Source organism: Tamandua tetradactyla, chromosome X, assembly GCF_023851605.1.
Source record: "Tamandua tetradactyla isolate mTamTet1 chromosome X, mTamTet1.pri, whole genome shotgun sequence".
Classification (NCBI taxonomy): Eukaryota; Metazoa; Chordata; class Mammalia; order Pilosa; family Myrmecophagidae; genus Tamandua; species Tamandua tetradactyla.
The window spans coordinates 34,028,822-34,049,398 of NC_135353.1; the positions used below are offsets into that span (position 1 = coordinate 34,028,822).

The 20,577-nt window shown below is 42.0% G+C and overlaps 1 pseudogene; it reads left to right on the forward strand.

Annotated features, from left to right (window-relative positions):
- The first annotated feature begins 12,290 nt into the window (after positions 1-12,290).
- Positions 12,291-12,726, forward strand: LOC143670604 (uncharacterized; annotated as a pseudogene).
- The last annotated feature ends 7,851 nt before the right edge of the window (positions 12,727-20,577 follow it).

Below are 20,577 nucleotides of genomic sequence, written 5' to 3' on the forward strand. Positions count from 1 at the left end.
GGACTACCATACCATCCTCTCAGATTTTTCCTTCTAGCTGCTCCAGAATATAGGAGGCTAGAAGGAATAAATATTTGTTTGTTTGTTTGTTTTCTGTATGCTATATGCCCAGGGTCACATTTCATTCTTTTTCCATGTGAGTATATCGTTATTGCAGCACCATTTGTTGAGTTTTTGTTTGTTTTTTCTTTCTTTCTTTGCTTATTTGCTTGTTTTTGGGAAATACATGGATCTCCCGCATGGCAGGTGAGAATTCTACCACTGAACCATGCTTGCAGCCCCTAACTACCCTTGCATCCCCTTAGAAGGAAATTTTTTTATCATCACAATCGACTTCTTTTGTGTGAAAAATAACATATTTACAAAAAAGCAATAAATTTCAAAGCACAGCACCATAATTAGTTGTAGAATGGATTTCGGAGTTTGGTATGGGTTACAATTCCACAATTTTAGGTTTTCACTGCTAGCTGCTGTAAGATACTGGAGACTAAAAGAAATATCAATTTAATGATTCAGCAATCATATTTCTTTGTTAAATTCTACCTTCTCTGCACAACTCCACCATCAGCTTTGATCTTTCTATCCCACTCTTCAGGGGTATTTAGGCTATGGTCATTTTAACCTTTTCACGTTGGAAGGTGCTGTCAATAATACGGGGTAGGGAGATGGAACTAGTTGATGTTCTAGAGAGGCTGGGCCCTCTAGGTTTCAGAACTTATCTGGTCCAGGGACCCATCTGGAGGTTGTAGGTTTCTGGAAAGTTACCCTAGCACATGGAACTTTTGAAAAATCTTATATATTGACCTAAGTTCTTTAAGATTGGCTGGAATTTTTTTGGTTGGGATTTTGCAAGTTATGAAAGGTAGCAAGGTTTAACTGAAGCATGCATAAGAGTGACCTCCACAGTAGCCTCTCAACTCTATTTGAACTCTCTCAGCCACTGATACTTTATTAGTTACACTTCTTTTCCCCTTTTGGTCAGGATGGAATTGTTGATCTCACCATGCCAGGTCTGGATTCATCCCTGGGAGTCATCTTCCATGCCTCCAGGGAGATCTCGACCCCTGGATGTCATGTTCCACGTAGTGGGGAAGGCAATGATTTCACTTGCAGAGTTGGGCTTAGGGAGAGTGAGGCCACATCTGAGCAACAACAGAGGTCCTTCACAAGTGACTCTTTGGCATACCTATAGGTAGGCTAAGCTTCTCAGCTCTCTACATAAGCTTCACAAGAATAAGCCTCAAGATCAAGAGCTTGGCCTATTGATTTGGGTATCCCAATCTTTGACACAGTATCAGGGGATTCCCTGATGACAAAGTTTAAAAGTTCCATATTTTTTCTCCCATCCCTCAAGGGACTTTGACAATACTTTTTGATTATCTGCTTTATATATTCTAGGAGGTATCCAGGCAGTGCATTAAGCTATACAGGATTAAGGACCCTTATTCTGGGCTCCCTGTATTTCAATTGTTCCAGTGAGATATTCAGACAGGTCGAGTTAAGATTATGTGCTACAGAAAATGTAGGTTCCTGCCAAAATAATCCTTTCTTCCTTTGGTCTCAAAGAATAGGTGCGGTTCTAAAATATAGACAATGTCTTCCTTCCCCTTGTGTTCTGAATTACCTTAATCCTGACCTGATCGGCTTCATTCTTACCTCTAAATACCAGGTTACAAACATGTAAAACAGCCTCTAAAAATCCAGAAATAATAATTAACACTCCGGACTAAATGTTCTGCTATAAGAGCTTACAATCTAGGTCCCAGGACTCAGGTATTCTTAAACATGAGTCAGCACTGCCCGCTTCTTACTATGGGGGAGACAAAGGAAATAGAGACCCCAGTCCCTATTTTCCTTTGAGAAATTCACGGTCTAGTAGGTCCAGCTTGGACAATTCCCTTAGAAGTCATTCAAAAGTAAGTAACTAAACAAGGTAAGTGCAGGGTATGTATATGTGGGTGACCAGGAGGGAGGTGGAGAGACTTGATGGTTTTATACGGGCCTCTGTGAAGGAGTGACATTTGAGATGAGACCTGAACCATCAAAAGGAAACTGCCTGAGAAGATCTGGGTGAAGAGACTTCCAGGAAGAAGTTAAGGCAAGTGCAAAAGCCACAAGGCAGCAAAGGGCTTGGGGAACCTTCTTTGGTTCCAAGGCCAGTGTGACTGGGTTGTCAGACCCAGGGAGAGTGAAGAGGGGTGAGGTTGGAGGGTAGGTATAGACTGATCGATCACACAGGGCCTTGTAAGCCATCGTAAGAGAAGCTACTGGAGGGTTTCAAGCACAGAAACTATCTGAGACTATTGAGACCTTTCCCTTCAACAACCTGTAAAAATATACTACTCAGTTATTTATGTTTTCACAGAAAAGATGAAATGCATGGCACCCAGTCACATATTTTCCCCACATGGTTATGACCATTTCAGAACAGCAAATTTGCTCTAGTTTGGATTCCACAAAGTCCAACTTTGAACTTGTTCATACTGGGGCTGGGCTGTGAAACAGTGAGTTTGCCATACTGCCTCTTAATACTCACTAAAGGAAACAGAATTCATCTGTTTCCAACATGTTAAGAATCAGCCATAATTGTGCAGGTCACAGACTAGGCTTATCAATTCATTCATATCAGTTCCTGAAGACACCTACTTGGCAATCAAAAGCCCGGTCTCTACCCAATTCCTCTGAGTTTCCTGGGTTCTATTGATACATCTGTGATGCAAGTTTTGTGTTCACACTGTGGGCAGGAGACATAGTAAACCTCAAAATATACCAAGTTTCCTATGCCCTCTCGCTCCAGATAACATAACTACAAGAGGGAGGAGGGCTGTCTAACCTGCATCAGATTTTGTGAGAACAGGAAATGTCTTTCTGAGTTAAACCACTGAGACTTCAGTGTTTCTATATTACTGCAGCATAACCTAACCTATCCTGACTAATACTCAGTGGCAAAGAAAAGGAAATGGTATACCATTTTCATCCAAGAAAGAGCGAAAGCAGATGAATGCCACCAGCTGTTCTCTCCGGCCCAGCTTGTCCCCAGGACTCGGTGTGTTCCTAGTGAGTCCTTGCTATAAGGACAGATGCAAACTGAAGTCCTGGGATTCAATTAACAATCCATTATAATCCACTGAGGTTTCAAGTAAGAAAACAAGAGCTCTAGCTGCTAAAACACCAGGAAACCCTAGGAGACAAGGCATTGTCTCCAGAAAGCCCCCATTGAAATGCCTGGAAGGGGCCATGCATTTATCCATTGCCAATCATGAGGCACATTGTTAGGGACTGATTTCTCAGGGAAACACTGGAAAGGCAGGTCAAGGACTTAGAGCCACCCTGGGTCACAGAGAAGGAGGCAGACAGCATAGCTTGGCCCAGGATGATCCCTCCCCTGCCCCATGAAGAGGTTTGAATTGCATCAAGACTAGGAGGGGCATCTCACTATTGACTTATTGTCATGGTCAGGTTCATGTGTCAACTTGGCCAAGTGGTGGTACCTGCTTGCCTGGTTGGGCAAGTGCTGGCCTGTCTGTTGCAATGAGGACATTTCACAGAATTAAATCATGATCATGTCAGCTGCATCCACAGCTGATTCCACTTGTAATCAGCCGAAGGGGCGTGTCTTCTGCATGAGTGATGCTCAGTCTAATCACTGGAAGCCTTTTAAGGAAGATTCAGAGGAGACAGGCTCTCTTCCTGCTTTGGCCCAAGAGCCTCTCCTGTGGAGTTCGTCCAGACCCTCCATCGGAATCGTCGGCTTCACAGCCTGCCCTACAGGTTTTGGACTCTGCGTTCCCGTGGTCACGTGAGACACTTTTATAAATTTTATATTTGCGAGTGTTCCCTGTTGAGTCTGTTTCTCTAGAGATCCCTAACTAATACACTTCTCATTGGTATAATCTTCTTGCGTCTGACCACCGCATGACCGTCTCTTTATATCATCCATGAGGGAGGATGGAAGTGTGTCGTTATTTGTTTTGTTTTAGTGTGTGACAAGACTTAACTTCAAGCATCTTTTTCTATCTGATCTTCCAAGCCCTTCTCCTCTTTCAAAGTCAATCTCAAGCCTAATCTCCCCCAGGAAACCTCCCCTGACTCTTCTTTCCTTTTTAGTGGCTCTGATCGTCCAATAACAATAGCTATACCTAACATTTATGGTGTACTACTATGCATCAAGCCCTCTGCTACTTCATTCTTCTTGTGTGTTACCACATCTGATCCACCCAAATGTGGGGGAACAGAGTGGTGGTGCTGGTAGTGCCGCTGCTGCTGGTGGTGGTATCACTTGTGAGGGAACTGAGGCTCTGAGAGAGAAAGTGACTTATCTGAAGTCACCCAGCTGGTACAGGTTAGAGTTAGGACCTAGACAAATCTGATCCCAAGGCCCCTGCTCTTAACCACCAACTCTACTGCCTTCCACAGCTCAGCCCTCCATTATAATCGACTCGGAATTGCTCCCTAATCCCTGCAAACCCATTGAGGTTAAGGTTGACTTCTGATTAATAATTCATCCCTCCTCATTGACAGCACTTTACAGTTTATATAGGACTTCTATGTATATAATCTCATCTATTCTTCACTACCTTCCTGAGACATTTGCATGATCCCCAGTTTACAGATGAAGAAATTGAGGCTCAGAGAATTGCATGAGGCATGTGTCTAATGCGTGATAATGAATTGCTCTTGAAATTCTACCCTAAGTAAGGTGGCTCTTACTTGAGAATGGGCTCCAGTTAATCTCTTCTCCTCTGCTGGCACCTTGGTGCTCCAAGCCCAATCTCTACTCAATTCGAAATAGCCAAAGTGAATAAGAGCACTTACTTTATCCCCAATCCTTGGAGCAGAGGCATACAAATTTATGCAAAAGACATTCAACAGGATGTGAATGGGACTTCTCCTATGGCCCTAGAACAGGCAACTAGGGCTCAAGGCTGAAGACTTTCCAACAAAGGGGACCCAACATTTCCCTTTTGTTAAGAGGCAACAAAACAAGCAAACCCTCCCTTATGCCCCCAGCCAGGTGAAGGGACTCCCAAAGAATGCCATCAAGATTGTGGGTGGGTGGGGGCTGGGAAGAGAGGAGAGTGGCACCTCAATCTTGCTTGGACATCTGCTTGGGTGGCAGACTTGTGGCTCTGGCCTCAGACTACAAGAGCAAATCAAAGGCGGGATGGGGAGAGCATAGAGCAGGGACAGCAGTGGGATGGCAAACCAGTGTGAGTTCCCCTTGGGTCAAGTGGACACCTTGGGAGATAGGTAGGTTTGAGCTGTCTTACCTTATTCCACCCAACAGGACTGGCTGTTGGGTGACAGGACCCCAGAAGCAAAAGCCTCTGAGAATACTGCTGTGGGCACACATGTGGGGGGTGAGGTTAGGGGTTGGTCCTGGAAGAAGTCGTGGCTGAATAGGTGCCCCCACATCAGGAAACTCTGAAGTGGAGAGGCCCCTGGTACCCTTTCAAATTGGGGGCAGTGACTGAAGAAAAAGAAAATTATTGTATCTTCACACCCTACTGAGTGAGATTCTTCAATGAACCAGCTACTCAGTGTAAAACGCAGTCCCCAAATATCTAAGAAGCATCTGACCTTCCTTCTAAGAGCTCAAGCAGCCCCATGCCTCCTGGTGGCCCCTCCATGGTTAGGCTAGCCTAGTAGTTGGAGGAAAGAAAAACAGGGCTTCGGTTTTAAATTTTGTACCCAGGAAGAATGAGGGTGAGACAAGTGAGGCATCTAAGGCACAAAATTGAAGGTGGTACGCACTCACTCTCAGAGTCTGCCTTCAGGTGACCCTATGAATGAGTGTCTCCCTTAATTTTATACCCTTGGCATTTCACTTGCTTCACCATTCTCTTGGCCTTGCTTATGTTTGTAGCTGCCTCAAGGCCTGGGCCAAGACCTAGTGGTTTCTTTGGGAATCACTGAAATTTCAGGCCCTCAAAGAAAGTCTAGGCTTGGCTCTGTGGCTAACCCAGTAACCAAACTTGACTCAGATCAGCAGCTCCAGAACAGGGAAATCCAAGATATTGCCTGCAGAAAAGTTGCCTGGAAATAGGGCCAAAAGAAAAGAAAGAACAAAAGAAAAGAAAAAAGCTAAGCAAAATTTTCTGAGTGTGAAGAGGCAAGAGCACTTGAAAGGAAGATGGGAGAACTGTGTTCAAGTCCCAGCTGTACCACTGTGTGATCTTGGCCAAGTGATCACCTCTCTGTGCCTGTTTCCTCATCTGTAAGATAATAATAGCGTCTACCTCAGAGGGCCGCAGTGAGATGAAATGGCATGTCTGTAAAGCGCTGAGTTCTTGGTCCCCTTAGACCTTTCACTCTCTGTGTCACTTTGAGTGAGTCTCCAAAGCTCTTTGTGATTAATTTGTAACAAAGGAATGGTTTTAAACTACCTGTAAACAGCCTGTTAAATGCAAATGGAAAGAATTTTTTATCTACCTGAAAGCAGAGGATTGGACCAAATGGTTTCTTAAGTCCCTTCCTGTTTTTTGTTTTTCCATGAATTGAAAACAAGACGAAACAACACATGACAGGACACCTCTCCTTAGAACTGGAGAGGGGAGCCAAGAGGCAGGGAGTCAGCTTTCTGTACTATCTCCTCCACCCCTGCCTGGCAAACCAAAGAAAACTGAAGTTATTCTGCCCCCTGGTGTCCCCTACTGTCATAGCAGTCATTTCACTTCCAGGAACCCATTCAGGTTTTAGATTTAGAATCACTTCTTGTCATCTATTCACCCATTCATTCCTACCCTGCACATTTAATGAGTGCCCCACTCTGGGTCAAGCACTGTGCTATAATCACTGTGGGTACAAAGATGAATAACACTGGGGCATTTCCTTGAAGGAGACAGCAGTGAAGTGGGAGAAACAGACACATAAACAGATCCTCTGATACAATTAAGTAAGTGCCATGTTCAAGGTCATTATTCGGTGCAGAGGTGGCACAAAGATGGGCGTGCTCCCGCCCACTACGTGGGACATGACATCCAAGGGTGAAAGTGTCCCTGGTAGCATGGGAGATGATTCCCAGGGATGAGTCTGGCCCTGGCACGATGGGATCAACAATGCTATCTTGACCAAAAGGGGGAAAAGAAGTACAACAAATAAGGTATCAGCAGCTGAGAGTTCAAATACAGTCGAGCGGCTATACTGGAGGTCATTCTTATGCAAGCTTCAGTTAGACATTGCTACCTATTGTAACTTGCAAAATCCCAACCAAAACCATTCCTGACAATTCTAAAGAACACCTAGGGCAATATATAAGACTCTACAAAGGTTCCATGTACTAGAGTAACTCTTCAAAACCTACAACCTCCAGATGGGTCCCTGGGCCAGGTAAGTCCTGAAACCTAGAGAGGCCTGCTTCTCCAGAACACCACCTAGTTCCATTTCCCTACCCCTTATTGTTGACAGCACCTTCCAACATGAAAAAGTTAGAATGGCCATAGCACAAATACCCTTAAAGAGAGGGACAGAAAGATCAAAGGTGATGGTGGAGTTATACAGAGAAGGTAGGGTTTAACAAATGACTATGATTGCTGAGTCATGATGTTGATCTCCAGTATCTTAGAGCAGCTAGAAGTAAAAACCTAAAATTGTGGAATTGTAACCCATACCAAACTCTGAAATCTGCTCTTCAACTAATTGTTACACTGTGCATTGACATTTATTGCTTTTTTTATACATGTTATTTTTCACAAAAAAAGTGATTATAAAAATATATATATTCCTTCTAGGCTTCAGTGTTCTGGAGCAGCTAGAAGGAAAAGTCTGAGACGATGGTACGGTGGCCCACGACAAACTCTGGGATCTGTCCTGTAACTACCTGTTGAAGAGTGCTTTGAAGTCTATTGTTTTTTTTCTTTCTTTGCTTTGTATATGTGTTATATTATACAATTTAAAAGTTTTTAAAAAAGAGATGGGCGTGTTTTTCTTGGGAGAGGCATGGTGTGACAGTTGGAAAGGACATGGCAAGAAGAGGTGAAGGGTGATTTTGATGACTGAGTTTGAGTTAGCTGGGGCAAGGGTCTTCAAGACAAAAATAGATTTGAGTAAAAGTATGGGGGCATACTCAAGAGATATCAGGATATTTTGTATAATGGGGGCATTGTGTGGGTTTGGGAAACCAGTAGGACTTGAAGTTAAAAGCTAGTCAGGGCCTGGAGGACCTTGTCTGCCATCCTAAGGTCTTGAACCTGATCCCTGGGAGATCGGGAGTCATTGAAAGGCTTTGAGTAGAGTTGTGATATGATTATATTTCAATTTCTGTAAGTTCATTCTAGTTGCTTTGCAGAGAGTGGATTGTAAAGGTATGAGGCTAGGAAGTGTTTGGTAGCATCATCAGTTTTAAAAACAAAACAAAACAAAATATAAAACAAAGGAAAACCCAGAATGCCCAGTTAAATGTGAATTTCAGATAAACAAAGAATAATTTTTAGTATAAGTATGCCCCAAATATTGCATAGAATATACTAAAAATATTCTATTTGTCTGAAATTCAAATTTAGCTGTGCATCTTGTATTTTATCTGGTAACCCTACTTAAAATCATCAAGTAGAGATATTGGTGGCTTGTACTAGGCTGAAGGTTGTAGAGTTGGATAGAAGCGGAAAAATGTAAGGGATACTCAGGGATAGAAATGAAAGAACTTTTGGGAAGGGGAAAGAAGGGTAGAGGTGTCAAACATAATGTCTGGTCTCTGGTTTGGGCTGTTTGCTCTGTGTTTGGTCCTCTAAATGCACCCTACCCCCACCTTACACATGCACACACCAAGTGCAAGAAACCCTAAATGCAGGAGCCAAGACCTCCTCTGGGGTTCTGTCCTCCCCTTCTCTGCTTGCCTTCTGCCCTGGTTCCTTTCTTTTCCATACCTGCTTGGCTCTGCATCTTTGTCTTGACTCCTTGCTTGGTGCAGCTGATCAAGCAAGGTCTGGTGCAAAATGAAGCTAGATCCCCTTTAGGCCTCTGTTTTTGCCTATCTGCACCACTCTTCACAATAACTACATGAGGTGCACAGCCCAGGCCCCTACTACTGACTGGGACAGATCCTTCCTGACAGTGAAGAAAATCCCCCAAATTACCAGAACCCCACAAGTTTCCCTAGTGGGTCTCATACCTCAGAAGGCTGTGACTGAAATGGTAGCCAGGCTTCTCTGTGCTTCTTGTGACACGACAGTGTCTCCAAGTGGTCACCCAGCACACTGCAGGCAGCAGTGAGCTGGTAGAATAGTTTGCAGGCAACTGGAAGGGTTTTCCAATCCTGATCACTCCACGAACAGGGCACAGGGGTCCTGCCCCTGCTGTGGCTGACCCTCTATTTGGCACTTAGGGATCTGAACAAAGCATTTGTTTCATGGACCTGCTGGTAAAGAAGTGACCTAAGATGATATTAAAAAAAAAAAAAAAAAACCACAAAGAACTAGGCCCCGAGTTCTTGGTTCTTGGCAAGGATCCGGAAGATGCTCCAGGTTGAACTTACCAGAGTCTCTGAAATCCCCAACCTTCCAGATTTGATAAAACCATCCTGTAAATAAAGGTAGTTGTGTTTGAGGACCTACTCACACATGCTTGTGAACAGCTCCACCCAGAAAATTTGGGGGTGAGGTGAGACCACTAATCTCACAATTCGTTTCCCCACAGTGGGTGTTTCCAAGCCAGGTAGTGGGGTGGCCATGATTAAAAGTGGTTGATCAACTTTCTAACATGCCACCTCCCTCTTTGGGGTCAGAGCCAGTTATCAGAAAGAACCTGTTAAATGTCCTACTCTATATCCTCTCCACACTGGAGCCTGTGGGCATACGACAGGAACCAAGTTTCCACGTTCTGATGAGAGGGAGCTGAGAGACACACAACAAGCCTCAGATAACTTTGTGGGCTGGAGTTCAGGGTTGGCCTGGAAGTATTGAAACAGACTTTTAAAGGAGGTCCAGCTCCCTCCCTTGCCCTCTGAATTGAGACACTTGCTGTGGAGGTTGGGAGCATCTCAGCCTGTGGTTCAGAGGCTGGTGCTATCAGTGAAACATTGCCAATGTCTCCCTTCCGTCTCCAATGCCATATGGTTGGAGATGGTGAGCCATCTTCTAGGAATGGTTTGTCCTCTGCTTTCTGTCAGGTTTGGCCATTAATCTTTGCCATGTCCCTTGGGGGGGGCCTGTTTCCTGTTTTCTTGGGCCCAGGACTTTGGATAAGCATATAGTTTATCAGGTGCCACATCTCAAAAACGGAAATAATAATAATATTCATCTCATAAGGTGGTCATGCAGGCTGAGTTAATATATGTGAAGTGTTTATTGTTGGCTTTATTATTAATAATATTCACACCTCTGCAAGGATCTAGTTACCAGCTTGGATCTGAGCTTCCTCAAGCTCTCTCCCTTCCTCTTCTCTCAGGGTCTCCAGTTGTCTACTTGAAAAATGAAACAGGAATCACTCTCCACCTTTTCCAGGACTACCTCAGCTCCTGGACGAGCTCCATGGGCTGTGAGTCTTCTAGTGTCTGGAATTTTAGAGGTTCTGTGAATGGGGAGGTGAATGACACCATGGTCATGGTGATTGGGTTGTGTAGTGTTCCAGCTACCTGGAAGTAACTAATGAAGAGTAGTTTGCTTGACCAGCAGTTGACCAAGTTTGCCAACTTGGGCTGACGGTTGTCATCTGCCTGTGATATCAAGATATGCTTCTGGAGCTTCACCATACATGAAACACTGACTTTGTCCACTCTAGACTGCTTTTCCCCCACTTCCTGGTCAACCCTGATAGATACCCATTGGAAAGGACCAACCTGAAATTCCTGGGTCATCCTCTGTAGTGGTTTGAAGCTGTATGTACTTCAGAAAAGCAAGTCCTTAAACTTAACCCATTCCTGTGGGTGTGAAATCACTGTAAGTAGGACCTTTTGATTACTTCAGTTAAGGTGTGGCCCACTTCAATAGAGATAGGCCTTAATCCTATTACTGGAGTCCTTTATAAGCAGAATGAAATTCAGCCACAGAGGGAACAGCCAGAACCTGAACATTAGTGAAATCCAGAAGAGAAAGGAGAGACCAGGAGATACCGCCATGTGCCTTGCCATGTGACAAGCTAAGGATCAAAGATTGCCAGCAACCAGCCCCCAAACACCACAATCTTTGGGAAGAAAGCATCACTTGATGATGCCTTGATTCGGACTTTCTCCTAATCTCAAAACCATGAGTTTTTTCTTTTTTTTGTATGCTGTATGGCGGGGTCATATTTCATTCTTTTTCCATATGAGTAGCCCATTATTGGACCATTTGTTGAATTTTTTGTTTTTCTGCTTGTTTTTGCTTGTTTGTTTGGGAAGTGCAGGGGATGGGAATTGAACCCGGGTCTCCCATGTGGCAGGCGAGAATTCTACCACTGAACTACCCTTGCACCCCCCGCTGCTGTAAAAACATGAGCTTTTAAAATTCCCATTACATGGTATTTACTTGAGAAGCCAAGGAAATTAAAACACCTTTTGTCCAGCCAAGAGTTTTACCTGCTTCAGACAAGCTCCATCAAGCCCACCTACTGGTTCCTTGGTGTCCCTCGGTACCAGTAAGCTTCAGTCATCTTTCCTGTCTCCAACCAGACCATACTACCAATAACTTCTTCAAGTAGGAGAAGAGTTTCTATGTCCATGATGATTGGAATTTCTCTTGGTTTACACGTTAGGTAAGGACCAACTATATTTTCATAGAGATGGCCATCCAGTTGTCCCAACATGATTTATTGAACAGTATGCACTAGCATCACACTCAACATGGTGAGATGCTCACATGGTGAGAAGCATGTGGGAACTAAAACAGATTGAAGGAGCAGCAGATTCACCATTCCCATTTATCTCATGCTTACATTAATCATGTGCTAATTGAGCAGTAGGGGAGTAAAAATTACTGCCCTATTTAAATCATTATTCTTTTTCTGAGCACTTACATATTAATTCCTGCAAATTAAATGCTATGCGATATGTACTTACCGTCAAGGCCAACTTCCAGGCTTTGAAGTTCTATGTTAAGGGGCCTCAACCTCCAGTGGTGGTGGTGGGGCTCAGACCACCACAGTCTAGATCAGGAGTTGGCAAACTATTTCAGTAAAGAGCGACATAGTGGGCGGTGGGGCTGAAAGTATCATAGTGTAGTGCCTTTACTTGCAGTCAGGCAGCAGCACAGGCAACAGTGGCTCACACGGAGCCTTAAGACCAGCAGCTGCTGCTGCAGAAGCACCCCTGAGGTCACAGCTCCTGTGCTGGTCCAGCCACCCTTGCTCCCTCTGCACATCCTCCCTTCACTCGCACCATGGCTGATGAGCTGTCTGAAGAACAGATTGCTGAATTCAAAGAAGCTTTCTCCCTATGTAATAAAGATGGCGATGGCACCTGCACAACAAAGGAACTTGGAACTGTCATGAGGTCACGGGTCAGAACTCAGCAGAATCAGTTACAGGACATGATCAATGAAGCGGATGCTGATGGTAATGGCACCATTGACTGCTCAGAAATTTTTACCATGATGGCTAGAAAAAGGAAAGACAATGAAGAAGTTCACATGGCATTTCGAGTCTTTGACAAGGTTGGCAGTGATTACATCAGCACAGCAGAGCTATGGTCATGTAATGACAAATTTAGAAGATAAACTAACGGACAAAGAAGTAAATGAAATGAGCAGAGAAGCAGATATTGGTGATGGATAAGTCAATCACTAAGAATTCATACGGATGATGACTGCAAAATGAAGACCTACTTTCAACTCCTTTTTCCCCCATCTAGAAGAATCAAATTGAGTCTTTTACTTACCTTTTGCAAAAAAATAAAAGTTCCTTTATTCATTCTGTTTCTGTATAGCAAAACTGAATGTCAAAAGTAATTCTGTCCACACACACACAAAATCTCCATGTATTGGTTGGTGGTCCTGTCCCCTAAAGATCAAGCTACATATCAGTTTTACAACATAAATACTTAATAAATACATAAATACTACCTTAATGATACGGAAGCACTTACTGAAGCCCTTAAAGTTCCATTTCTTAGTGACTAATACACTGTTTGGGTTGGCCAGTTCTTCATGCATGCAGCTTAATGATTGAGCATAGTCAGGCATTTGTATTAAAAATGTAAAAACAAACAAAAAAAGTGACACTGCATATTTTAGACTTTGCCATTCATACGGTCTCTGTAGCAACCACTCAGCTCTCCTGTTGTGGCACAAAAGCAGCCATACACAACATGCAAAAGAATGAGCATTACTGTGTTCCAATGGAAATTTATTTACAAAAACAGATGATGGGCTGTGTTTGCCCTGTGGGCCATAGTTTGCTGACTTCTGGGAGCAAACGAGATGTAATTCTACAGGACTCGTCCAGAGGTAAATTACACACCAGTCACACATAGAAGAGTGCCATATCAAATACAAGGTCATGGAGAGTCCCCATGAGCATGTTAAATAGGACTTGTCACTGGGTTAGTGGGTGGGAGGGGCTTTGGGCTTAGGTTTCTCAATAATATGCCCTTATTCATCCTCACATAGCAGACCACCCTGGCATTGTGAGTCTCCCAGACCATCGCTAGATTGACTCTAAATCTCAACTGGAAACATTGCTCATAAGAGATATTTTCCTTCGCCTGTGCCGAACCATTTCTGTTAGCTCACTGGCTGATCGTAAGCACACCACCAAACAAACCGGGGACCCTCCTTCCCCTGCCTAAGTAGAAAAGGGACATGGGGTTTGCCAGGGTGGGGTGATGGAAATAAAGGAGGAGTTGAAGGTTTATTGAGTGGGGGGTGGGGGGTGGACAATGAGTTCAGTCTGGGATTCGCAGAGTTTAAAATGGACATGTAAGTGGAGCTATCCAGTGAGCAGCATAATGCAAGCATTTCATTTATCTGAATTCTACTCTACTCACTCTGCCAGAGAAAGAAAGAAAATGACAATGGAAAATATTCTAACAATTCCACCTGCCCTCCCACCAAGTGAGCATGTGTTCTGCAATGAATGTCAGATGGAAGAAGTGGTAGTGCTGCTTCTGCCGTGGGTCTCAGTTCTCACACGCCTTTCATGGTATGACCATCACACTGGGCTCAATTCTTGCATTTGGATCTTGTATTTAAAGATGGCTGCATTTGGGTTTGTGCTTGTGTGTGTGCACATGCACGTACAGGAGAGAGAGAGGTGCCAAGAATGCCTCCTAGGTACATTATTTTACTTTTTGGGTTATTGAAGGGACTTTTGGGGGTCTATTCCATTTTTGCCTTAGAATGTAAACCCTAATAAGATGTGATGCCACTATAAATGCTTCTGAAGTGGAAGATGGAAGGAAAGGCACTGCTTCAGATATAGGTTTGGGGTTCACTAGCACAGAGGTGGTAACTGCAGCAGAGGAGTATGTGGGGTATTGGAGAAGAGAAGGATGCCCAAAGCCAATCCCTAGAATGTGCCTTCTATTAGAGGTGGAGCCATGGAGGAAGATAAGCCAGTGGTGCAGACTGAAACAGAGAGGTCAGTGAGGCAGGAGGAAAACCAGGAGGGTGTGGAGTCCTCTACAGCCCAGTGGAGGGAATGGTTCCAGAAGAATGGGTGGAATGTTCCTGAGAGGTCAAATTAGGGTAAGGACTGGGAAATGACCTTTGGCTTTGCCGACATGGAGCATTCTGGTAACCTCAGTAAGAACAGTATCTTAGTTTGCTAAGGACTGCTGTAATAAATGACCACAAACTGGGTGGCTGAAAACAGAAATTTATTATCTCACAGTTCTGGAGTCTAGAAGTTCAAATGCAAGGTTGAACTCCTCTGAACTCTGAACGGAGGAATCTGTTCTGTGTCTTTCTTCCAGTGCTTTGCAGGCAATCCTTGATAATCCTTAGTGTGCTATTGCAGCACTTCAATATCTGTTTCCATCATCACATGGCTTTCTCCCCTCGTATCTGTCTGTCTCTGTGTCCAAATTTAGTCTCTTTTTATAAGGACACCAGTCATATTGTATTAGGGCCCACCCTAAACTAGTTTGGCCTTAGCTTTTAAAAATTTTTTTCTAATGTATCATTTTAATTTATTTATTTATAAGCATTTTTATTGTGAAATATAATATATATACCAAAAAAGCAATAAATTTCCAAGTATATTGTAACAAGCAGTTATAAAGCAGATTTCAGAGTTTCTTGTGGGTTATAGTTCCACAATTTTAGCTTTTTCCTCTAGCTACTCCAAGACACTGGAGACTAAAAGAAATACTTATGTAATGATTCAGGAGTCATATTCATTTGTTAAATCCTACCTTCTCTGTAAAACTCCACCACCTCTTTTTATCTTTCTCCAAATCTTTAGGGGTATTTGGGCTATGCCCATTCTAACTTTTTCATGTGGGAAAGGGGGATGGAACAGGTTGGTGTTCTTGGAGAGTCTGGCTCCTCTACATTTCAGGCTTTATCTGGCCTAGGAACCATTTGGGGGTTATAGGTTTCTGGAACTAATCTTAGTGTGTGACAGTTTTATGCAATATCAGATAGAGCCCAAGGTGTCCTTTAGGGTTAACAGGAATGTTGTTGGTTGGGGGTTGGCAAACCATGGTAAATAGCAATATCTAGCTGAAGCTTGTGTAAGTGTAGCCTCCAGAATAGCCTCTTGACTCTATTAGAACTCTCTTAGCCACTGATACCTTATTTTGTTACATTTCTTTTCCCCCTTTTGGTCAAGAAGCCGTTGTTGATACCACGGTGCCAGGGCCAGGCTCATCCCTGGGAGTCATGTCCCACATCGCCAGGGAGACTTTCACCCCTGAATGTCATATCCCACCTAGGGAGGAGGGTAATGATTTCACTTGCAGAGTTGGGCTTAGAGAGAGAGGCTACATCTTATCAATGAAAGAGGTTTCTTAGGCATCACTACAGGTAGGCTTAGCTTCTCCACTACATAAATCAATTTGGTAAGAGTAAGCCTTAAGATTAAGGGTTTGGCCTATTGACTTGGTGTCCTTAATATTTGAGACAGCATTAGGGGTCTCCCTGGCTGTAAAGTTTACTAGCTCAATATTTTTTCTCCAATTCTTCAAGGGATTTTAAAAAGCATTTGCCAATGCTTTTTCTTTCTTTCTTTTTACATGGGCAGACACCAGGAAACGAACCCAGGTCTCTCGCATGGCAGGAGAGAATTCTGCCACTGAGCCACCATCGCACTGCTCCAACACTTTTTAATTATCTGTCTAGCATACTCTGGGATGTATCCAGGTAGTACATTAAACTATACAGAATCACAAGCCCTCGTTCCCATTCTGGGCTCCATGTGTTTGGGTTGTTTCAATGAGCTATCCAGACAGTTTGAGCTGGATTATGTGCTACAGAAAATTTAGGTTTGGGACAAAATAAACCACTCTTCCTTTGGCCTCATACAGTAGGTGAAGTTCTAATATGGACAATGGCCTTCTTTACCCTGTATTCTGATTTACTTTAGTCCTGACCAGATTGGCTTCATTCTTATCTTTAATTGAAGCCTGATCCTTCTTTCAGTTTCTTTAACAGTTGTTGTATGTAACAATGCTGACTTTCAGACATGCAGAACTCCAACTCTAACTCTTAGGGTCACACAAGTACCCAAATTTCCAGGGAAATGCCAAATTATTCATATGTAGAATAGAATCTCAAAATCTAGAAATAACATTTACAGCTCTGGACTAAATGTGACTGCTATAAGAACTTACAATCTAGGCCCCAATTTTCTTATGGGGCTTTTTCTTATTTCCTAAAAGACACCATACAATATTTGTTCTTTTGTGTCTGGATTATTTTGAATCATATAATATCCTTAAGGTTTAGTCATGTCGTTGCATGACTCATGACTTCATTCCTTTCTGTGGCTGCACAATATTTCATCATATGTGCACACCACATTCACCTTTTTGCTTCTCAGTCAATGTATACTCCAGCCACCTCCATCCATTGGGCATGATGGATAATGTCCAGAATCAACAATCCACGTCTCACATCCTCATTTTGTTGTACAATCATCAACACTCAATTTTAGACAATTTTCATTGCTCCAAAGTGAAAAATAATAAACACACCCTCACTAAATAGAAAATCCCAAACTCCCCTTAAGTCTTGTCCTTCCTCCCTAATTATTTCCCTCTGTTATTGCTGTGGTACTGTTGATGTCTTCATGTTAAATTTAGGCCATAGTATACAATAGTAGTTTCCCCCCAATACCCCTGTATTATTGACTCTTTGTACAAGATTTATACCTTTGAAATAGTTCATGCAAGAACTTATTTATATTTGTAGTGTTAATTGGTGAGACACATGGCTCTATGCAATCCCTTTCAATCATGTTCACTTCAATATGGCAGTATTACTTATAAACCCACTAATGAACTGCCATCACTTCTATCATTTCCTTTACATTTAAGTTCAACCTCATTAGCTAACCGTTCACCCATCTCTAGCTTCTATATATCTCTAGGTCCCCTGTATTCTACATTATAAGTCTCTGAGTTTACTTTTACAAAGGTCATAATAGCAAAATCATACAATATCTATCCTTTTGTGTCTGGCGTATTTCACTCAGCATTTTGTCCTCAAGGCTCATCCATGTTGTCGCGTGCTTCAGTTCCTCGTTTCATCTTACTGCTGCATAAAATTCCATCATATGTACATACTACATTTTGTTTATCTACTCGTCTGTTGAGGGGCACTTGGATTGTTTCCATCTTTTGGAAATTGGTGAAAAGTGGCTATGAACATTGGTGTGCAAATGTCTGTTTGTGTTCCTGATTTCAGGTCTTCTGGGTATATACCAAGTAGTGGTATTGACAGATTGTAGGGCAACTCAACATTTAGTTTTCTAAGGGACTGCCAAACAGTCTTCCACAGCAGCTGTACCATTGTAATTCCCACCAGCAGTGAATACGTGTTCCAATTTCTCTACCTCCTGCCCAAAATTTGTAGTTTCTTTTTTGTTTCACAGCAGCCATTCTTATAAGTGTGAGGTGATAGCTCGTTGTAATCTTGATTTGCATTTCCCTTAGCTAATGAGAATGAGAATCTCTTCATGTGCTTTATAGCCATCTGTATTTGCAGTTCAGAAATATGTCTATTTATATCTCTATCCCATTTTATAATTGGATGGTCTGCTCTTTATTTGTTGAATAGTGTGATCTCTTTATGCATACAGTATACCAAACCTTTATCAGTATGGATTTCCAAATATTTCTCCCAATTAGTTGGCTGCTTTTTCATCTTTTTGACAAAGTCCCTTGAGATACAGAAACATTTTATTAAAATGTTTTAAGAAAATAGGAGTTCCCTATTTTTTCTTTCATTGCTCTGCTTTTGGTATAAAGTTTAAGACTTTACCACCTATTACTAGGTCTTGAAGATGTTTCCTGATATTTTCTTCTAGAAGTTTTATAGTACTGGCTCTTATATTTAGGTCTTTGAACCACTCTGAGTTAATTTTTGTATAGGGTGTAAGGTAAGGGTCCTCTTATGTTCCTGTTCTCTCTGAAAAAACCTATCCTGTACTAGTTCAGTGGATTTGGGAGCCTTGTCTAAGATCAATTGACCATAGACTTGTTGGCCTATCTCCGCACTCTTGATTCTTGACCTATCTCCATCGGTCAGTACTTCTATCTTTGTGCCAGTATCTTGCTGTTTTGACCACTGTGGCTTTATAATAAGTTTTAAAATCAGGAAATGTTAGTCCTCCCACTTTGTTCTTCCTTTTTAGGATATTTTTAGCTATTTGAGGTCTCTTTCCCTACCAAACGAATTTGATAACTAGCTTTTCCAAATCTTCAAAGCAGGTTGCTGGAATTTTGATTGGTATTGCTTTGAATATGTAGATAACTTTGGGGAGAATTGACATCTTAACTACATTTAACTTTCCTATCCATGAGCAGGAAATGTCTTTCCACCTATTTAGATCTTCTTTGATCTCTTTTAGCAATGTTTTCTAGTTTTCTGTGTACAGGTCCTGTACATCCCTGGTTAAGTTTGTTCCTAAATCCTTGATTCTTTTAGTTGCTATTTTGAATGGGTTTTCCCCTTAATTGTCTCCTCAGTGAGGTCATTATGTGCATATAGAAACATTACTGATTTCTGCACATTAATCTTGTATCCCACCACTTTGCCGAATTTGCTTATTAACTCAAGAAACTTTGTCATAGATTTCTCAGGATTTTCCAAATATAGTATTGTGTCATTTGCAAACAATGAAGATCTTACTTCTTTCTTTCTGATTTTTCCTGCTTGATTATTCTAGTTAGAACTTCTAGTACAGTGTTGAATAATAATGGTGACAGAGGGCATCCTTGTCTCCTTCCCTATCTTAGGGGGAAAGCTTTCAGTCTCTCTCCATTGAGTATGATGCTGGCTGTGTTTTTCATATATGTCCTTTATGATATTGAGGAAGTTTCCTTCAATTCCTACGTTTTGAAGTGTTTTTATCAGAAAAGGATGCTAAACTTTGTCGAATACTTTTTCAGCATCAATCAAGCTGATTTTCCCATTTTGATTTATTCATGTGCTGTATTACATTCATTGCTTTTCTTGTGTTGAACCACCCTTGCATTCCTGGCATAAACACCACTTGGTCATGGTGTATGATTCTTTTAATGTGTTGTTGGATTCGATTTGCTAGTATTTTGTTGAGAATTTTTGTACCTATGTTTATTACAGAGATTGATCTGTAGTTTTCCTTTCTTATAGCATCTTTACCCAGTTTTGGTATTAGAGTAATGTTAGCTTCAAAAATGACTTAGGTAGTGTTCCCTTTTCTTCATTTTTTTTTTTGGAAGAGTTTGAGCAGGATTGATGTTAATTCTTTTTGAAGTGTTTGATAAAATTCCCCTATGAAGCCATCTGGCCCTGGGCTTTACTTTGTAAGAAGATATGAGGTAAAAACTTATTGAATCTCTTTACTTGTGATTGGTTTGTTGAGATATTCTATTCTTGAGTCAGTGTAGCTTGTTCATGTGCTTCTAGGAATTTGTCCCTTTCATCTAAATTGTCTAGTTTGTTGGTGTATAGTTATTCATAGTGTCATCTTAAGATTAAAAAAAATTTCCTCAGGGTCTGTGGTGACGACCCCTCTCTCATTTCTGATTTTGTTTATTTGCACTCCCTCTCTTTTTTTCTTTGTTAGTCTAGGTAGGAGGTTACCAATTTTGTTGATTGTCTCAAAGAACCAACTTTTGGTTTTATTGACTCTCTCTACTTTTTTTGTTCTCCAATTCACTTAATTCTGCTTTAATCTTTGTTGTTTCTCTTCTTCTATTTGCTTTGCAGTTAGTTTGCTTTTCTTTCTGTAGTTTCTCCAGGTAAGCAGTTTAAGTTCTTGATTTTTGCTCTTTCTTCTTTTTTAATATAGGCACACATTTCCCTCTCAATACTGCCTTTGCTGCCCCCCATAAGTTCTGATATGTTGTATTCTCATTTTCATTTGTCCCCAGATATTTATCAATTTATCGAGCAATTTCTTCTTTGGCCCACTGATTGTTTTAAGAGTGTGTTACTTAATCTCCAAATATTTGAGAAGGTTCTGGCTCTTTGGTGGTTATTGATTTCCAGCTTCATTCTGTTGTGATCAGAGAAATTGCTT